Below are 7,528 nucleotides of genomic sequence, written 5' to 3' on the forward strand. Positions count from 1 at the left end.
AGGATCCCCAGTAGTGTTACTTCTACGTTTGTAATGAAAAATGCTATTTGTACAGAAAAAAGTTTTACAGAATACTTATAGGATGATATATCGTGATATTTTGACATCAAAATATCATGATATTTCGCGATATTTTGATCCCTGTTCATCCCCTTCTCCCTCTCCCCCCTTCCCTCGCCGCTGCAACCTCACCCGCCACCGCCTCACCTCGCCTTGCCCCACCTCGCCTCGCCGCCGCCTTGCCTCGCCTCGCCACTGCCTCGTCTCAGCCGCCTCGCCCCGTCACCTCTGTCGCCTCGCCTCGCTGCCGCTTGTCGCTGTTGCCGCCGCCGCTGGAGTCGATGGTGTGAGAGGGAGAGCGAGAGAGAGATAGGGAGAGAGAGATGTTTTGGGTATTTAGGTCATTAATTACAGGGGCAAAATAGATATTTTGACTCTTCTGTAAATATTTCTGTAATATATGTTCTGTACAAATAGCATGACTCTGTTTGTAATAGCTGCCCCCTTGTAAATCAATTTTTTTTTTTTAATTTCTTCATTCATTGATTGAATCTATAATTAAAAATAAAAAAATTAATTTTCTAGTATTTCAATTTTACACTCTAAATTAGAAAGCATAAAAAATATAATTTTAAGATTTTCTAAAAATAAATCCTATTACTTTTTGAATCACAAAATATATGGACATGTTGAATTATATATTTTTTTTTAATAAGGGGTTTAGTTATAAAATTAAAATTAAAAAAAGGGTTTGAATTGAATGGGTAGAAACAAAATGATAAATGGGACTAAATGAGTAGTACCTAATAAAACAATGTAAAAGTAAAACGGACTGGCACGCGTCAGCCTGCACTGTGCGGGCCAGTTTAGAACCGCCCACCTGCCAGCAAGTCCAATGGGTATGGCCCCTTGGCTCGTTCTTTAATTTATTTTATAAATTAAAATTACTTTGTAAAATAATACTAACTCATTCATTCGACCTTTCAAATTGTTATAAAAAATTGCCCCAAGTAATGACTGTCATGGTTTTTGAAAAAAAATAAAATGTTGGCTAGCTTTCCCAGTAACAAGCAAATACTCGCAACCAAATTTCGCTACTCATTTGACCCATCAATTCTTGTTCAAAATTCGAATTATTTGGTGCCACTTATTCACTAACTTGCACCCTCTATCTGGACAAAAATTGGGATCAAATGCCCCAAGAGCATAGTTGGGTGGCAAAAGAAAGGGTTATAAAATCATGTTAGAGGTTGTCATTGTGAGATCGATTCTTAAAAAAAACAAAAAAATTACATCATTTTAGGAGTGATTTTTGGTAAGTACTAGTGGACGGCAGCTTAAAAAAAAAAAATCTTGATCACCCAGACACATCTCTGATTTACCTCTCTCGCGATGATCCTAAAGCAAATTTGACAAAAACACGAGTGATAACACGTAATTTAAAAAAAAAATTGGGATCAAATGACACCCATTTACCTACTTTAAAATTTCTCAGAAATTATGCCAAACTTTAGTTTGTCCTAGCCCATATTGAAATTTCATCAAAAACCCTTTCCTTTCTTTTCTTTTTTTATTTGCTATGGTTATTCACTTTCTAATCTCCAATTCACCTGTGCTTTCTAACTTCTCACCATTATTCATGTTTTTGTTAACATATAATAATAAATTTTTAAGTGTAAGAGACTGTCTTGATGAAATAGCGAGTGTTCTTTTTAATGACGAGTGACCTTCTTGATGACAAGTAAGTGTCTTGATGACGAGTGACTTGCAAATGAGGAAATTGATTAAGTGTGCAGGTAAGATCACTCGTGAACTTTCTGATGTTTAAGTTAATTTCATACTCAAAGAGAAGTTATGGTCTCTTTAATATAATAAGCATACACCACATTTTTACATTAATTACCACTTATATCTCTATACATATATGTACTATCATTTGATAGAAGAATTGGTTAAGAGTTTTGTTTTCTCTCTTCTTGATTGAATTGCAGTTGCATCCCCCCTAATCTTTGATTGAATACAACTTGCATCTAGGGTCGACCCAACCATAAAGCCATATATGCTATGGCATAAGACCCCAAAATTGGAAGGTCCCAAATTTTAAAATTTTGTAATATATATATTTTTTATTTTTTTAATAATAAATATTTTATAAAAAATTAAATACAAAATATTATAATTTTTTTAAACTTTCCTTCACCATTTTTTAATCTTTCACCATTGCACGGACTTTTTTAGAGTTTTAAGAAAAATTAGTTCTTATTTTTTATTTATTTATTGTAGTAAGTTATTTGGCTCTTCTTTTTTTTTTTTTTATCTCTGAGTCATTATATTTTAATTAAAAATTTATTATTGTTAAGAGATTATTATAGTTTGTAATTGATTGAATTTTAACCTTTTTTTTAATAAAATGATGAAATATTTGTATAAAAAAATAGATTATTTATTTTTTTATAAAAAAAAGTTAATACTCAAAGATTTCAACAAATCTTTTCGCCTAAGACCCTAACTTTCTTGGGCTGGCTCTACCTGTATTACAGTTTAATTAAAATGTCAATGGATTTCTATTAATTTTCAATGGTGAATTTGATATATATATGTGTGTGTGTGTTGGGGGGGGGGGGGGGTGTTACAGTTTAATTAAAATGTCAATGGATTTCTATTAATTTTCTATGGTGAATTTGATATATATGTGTGGGGGGGGGGGGGGGGGTGTTTAAGAGGAACCCTGGTGTTGCTTCTATGTTTGCGATAGGGCTGCCCCTTTGTAAATCGATATTTTTTTAATTTCTTTATTCATTGACTAAATCTATAATTAAAAATAAAAAATCTAATTTTCTAATATTTCAATTTTGTATTCTAAATTAGAAAGACTAAAAAAATATCTTTTTAAGATTTTCTAAAAGTAAACCATCGATTTATCTGTAGTGATTTCTTTGTTTGTTGTTCCGTCAAGATTCCTTGCCTATTCGGTATTTAGGTTTTGTTCTTGGGTGAGTACTTGGTGTAGTCACCATTTATCCTTTGCTAGTAGACTTCAATTATTGCTCTCATACTATCGATGTCTACTAGGCATCTATCTTTATTCTCCTTAAAAAAAGTCCTAAAAGAGCTTTAGTAGATCATTTGTGTGTTTCTTTGGAGTAGCTCAGAATTATCCTCCCATAAGGTCCAAGTGGCTTGGTTAGACATCTATTACCCTAAAGATGAAGGTGATATAGGTCTTCATCCCCTATTCTTATGAAACCAAACCCTGGTGGCTAAGCTCATTTGGAGTCTCATGCAGGCTTCGTCTAAATCCTTATGGGTTCACTCGTATTTTATTAGAGAGTAGTGCTTTTGGTTTCTTTTGATCCCCTATTCTAGCCCTTGGTATTGGCACAAGCTTCTCCAACTTAGAGGTAACGTTTGTCGATTCTTTGGGTGGTTTATTGGGGATGCCTATAGGATCTTTTTATGGCATGATCACTAGCATCCCTTGAGGGTGCTTGTTGATTTCTTTTCTCACTTCCTTCCTCATTAATTATCCCGTCGCTCTACTGCCAAAGTGTCTGACATTATTGTTCAAGACGCCTAGTGTTCACCTGAGTCAGGCCCCTCTCAGGCTCTTCAGCTCATTCTCTCTTCGATGTCGGGTCCTCTACACATATATTCCCATGATTGCCCCTAGTAGCTCCCAACTGTTGATGGTGACTTCTTAGTGCGATCTACAATGAAGGCCTTGCAGATTAAAGGTAATAAGGTCCATTAGTTTCATCTTGTTTAGCATGGGTCAGGCATCCCCTTCTATGCTTTTTTTCTTTGGCTTGCCATTAAGGAGCTTTTGTCCACTCTCAATTGCCTTAATCTCAATTTGCCTTTTCTTAATAGGTGTTAACTTTGCAGGGGCATTTCTGAGCGCCACAACTGTGTGTTATTTTTTGGCTTGTTCTTTTTCTTGGCAATTTCTTTCTCAGCTTAGACATCAGGTGAAGTTTATCTAGCCTTGGTGTTGCTAGTCCCGTGGGATTTTCATGGCCGCTCATCAATAGCGTGGAAAATCCTCATGGATAATGCTGACTCGGCTTACACTTCAGGCAGTTGTCTATTTCATTTGGTAAGAGTGCAATAACCGTTGCTTTCATGACAATATGCGTTCCCCTACTCAGCTTGCTTACCAAATCCAAACCTCGATTTAGTCTCGGTTAGCTTTAATACGCTTCTCTCTTACTTTGTAAGATTTGGCTTTTGTCTATTTTTGGCGCATTCCTCCTTCTTGCTTGATATAATCCTTTCTTCCTATTTTTCCACGTTATTTTTTCATATGCTTTTAATCTTGTGGTGTGTGAGTATGTTTTCTTGGCAGGTCCTCCAGTTAAGTTATCCCCTCGGTCATAGATTTCCTCACGCTGCCTCTGTGCGCATACAGGTCAAGTTTGCCTTCTTCTCCTTTTCCCTGCTCCTCTCTTTCCCATGTGTCGTGCATGCAGCTGTCTCGCGATTCCTTCTGTCCAAGCCTCCATCTTCCTCGTGGTCAACTGGCCTAGTATTGTGGATTTTGATTGTTTGCTCTTTCGTCAAAATTCATCGAGGAATGGGGTTGTCTTTGGCGATTGGTGGTCTTTGGAATTGACAATTTCCCATCCATTTTCTAGGCAATTTTGGGGTTTTTGTTATGGTTTTGATCTAGCTTGTTTCTTTCCATCGTGGTGACTTCCATCCTAGTACTGTGAAATTTAACAATGTACTTCTGCACCAAATTTCATTATAAAATAGGGTTATCATTGGCGACAAAATGATCGGCTCTAATTCTTTCTCCCTATGGGCCTTTCAATTGCCCCCTACCTCTTCCCCTTCCACATTCCCCTTGCTAGCCCGTCTATCTCTTTCTTCCCTATTGTGCCAGGCTTGAGGTCTTCTTGTGGGAGCATCTATCTAACTTTCCTTTTCGTTGACACGTCGATCGGGCTACTACTGTGGATTTCGAGATTGTCTTTGTTGATTGGAGGCCTTTTCATGTGATGGGTTCCCATAGAGCTGATATGTTTTTCCTTTTGGCCTATTCACTCTCTAGGGCGACAATTTGTTGTTGTATATTTCTCTCAATTTCTTTTGACCTTGTTGTCAGTGTTAGTGCCCTAATGCTATATTTAAATGATATCTAGCAATTGTAATTATGAGACTAATGATGTAATTCTTGTAAGTATAATAAAATATATTTTCATGTTTTATGATCATATTTTCATTCATAACTCTCCAATCTTAATATATGAGTGAGCCCTTAGATTTTTTTATGAAAATATTATTCTTAAGTATTAAGAATGTATGACAGGCTTTCGAATCAAAGATTTCTTAAAGTGATTTTCAGTGCTTAGATTTCTCAAAAGATGGCTATGATTAATCTATTATGTATTGACACATGGATTACTACGTACCTTTGATTAGTATAAGATACTAATAATAAAGAATGGTAAGTCATATGCCATAATCTATGAGATGGATATAGTAGACATATGTGTACATGTTAATTGAACATTTACTGAATGTGACACAAGTGATAAATTGTAACGGCCCGCCTCCCGGAGCCCCTACCACAAATAGAGGATCCGTGAGAGGGTCATTACTAAAATGATACCGAACAATAACACAACTACAACTCACACACAGCCCTTATTTAAGCCATAATCTTCCTTTAATATGGTATCTCATAATCGTCATTACATAGCTGATCACCGTGTGCCCATTTGGCTTACATAAAACACATATATCTCAAACATAAAACATTAACCTTAACACAAGCACAACAACACCCAGGATCTAGTTTTGGGAGGTTCTGCACTTGTTACCATGACATGACGGTTAGGACCCAATCCCTGCTGCGTACCTGCTATCACAGACGTTTCTCTTACCTGGAATGATGGAAAGCAAAGATGAGTCGCGAGACTCAACAAGCTCATGAAATAAAGGCTATAGGGTACAGACAAGACTCTTCCCTTAATACCCCATGCAATTCATGCCAATGAAACCACACCCTGTCATAATCCATACGTGCCTTACTTCTACATGCATAACATAAAGTTAACTGCACATAAAGGAACTAGGGGCCCACATAAATCACACATTGGCACTCAAGTTCCACATACAAACCTGTTGTAGCCTAACATAGGCTACCATATCATTATCCATAAAGACTCGCCTTTTCCTGACATTAGTCGACTTTTCCTGATACTCGTTACATGCTCTTCCTGATACCTATCATACGCTCATATGTTCTTCTTGTCATTCATCACATTATCATATCCTTCCGCGATATTAATCTTCCCTCGGGCCTTCCCCGAGCTAATATCTAAGCCGAGCCGAAACTCACTCGAGTCAGTACTCCCGACACTCGGACTGGCATAGTACTCCCGCCCAGAATAACAGTAACAATAGAACCATGCAATGCAACACATAAGAAATGCAATGGCTTCTGTAGCATAAACGTGATGGCAAGGCCCCATAAACCAAGTATCAGGCCATGCTACGCCCACATAGGAATACACACATACGGCATGCTCTAAATGCACATGTTCGTTTAGGGTACCCAAATTGGCTCTTAGACCAATCGGGTCATGCAAATGCTCACACATCCCATCACACACAAAGCATGTCCCATCAGAGAGTGTAACTCAGCCCTTATGCAGCACACACATCATGATATGCAAAAACTAAGGCGGGAATCTGGCAATACTAGCTCTTCTGACCCGTCTAGTGCTTATCATAACAGCCGATGACTGGCGCCCATACATCTAGCCATCAACTGCCACGACCTACGATCGACAATCAGTGGCTTTGTACCTCATACCCTTAAGACACACATTAAACTTAGTCACTTAAACCCATCATTTCGCACACTTAATCCATGACAACTTAAACACCATTATGACATTCACGATCTCATCACTTATCATACATAGGAAACCATCTCAATACACATGTTACTACACACTACACTTCTCCTAGTAAGACTCTTCACATATCCCAATTAAACTGTAGTTCAATCTTCTAAGAACCTAGCCCAACAGGTTCGGCATCATTCCCAAGGGAAGCGGAGCGGTACGAACCTCTGTGACGATCGAAAAGAAAGATACCGAGACATCATTGTTTAGCTCATTCCATTAACAATAAACTCGTTAATAAAATAAAAGTCATAAAGTGGTTACTACGCGGATTATTATTATTTATGCGTAGAACCGAGTCACAGTGAGGGAGGGTTTAAAATATGAAAAATAACGAAGATTCTCACAGGAAATGAAGAACATGAGGAAACAGTTAGGAGTTTGTCTGGAAACGATTGATTCTTGACTTTTCTACGCTCTCGATGCGAAATAAAATATTTTGCTGCATTTAGTAAAATCATAGCTTAAATTAATTAAATCTAACCGCGTAAATTTTATAATGTAAACATATAACGCTTCTACTAATTTTTACCCACATACCTGATCACTTTCCATGCCGAAATAATCCCAAAATCCCTTTATTTTTCATATATTTTTCCTTTTCTTTTATT

The sequence above is a fragment of the Diospyros lotus genome, chromosome 4, assembly GCF_014633365.1.
Source record: "Diospyros lotus cultivar Yz01 chromosome 4, ASM1463336v1, whole genome shotgun sequence".
NCBI classification, from domain to species: Eukaryota; Viridiplantae; Streptophyta; class Magnoliopsida; order Ericales; family Ebenaceae; genus Diospyros; species Diospyros lotus.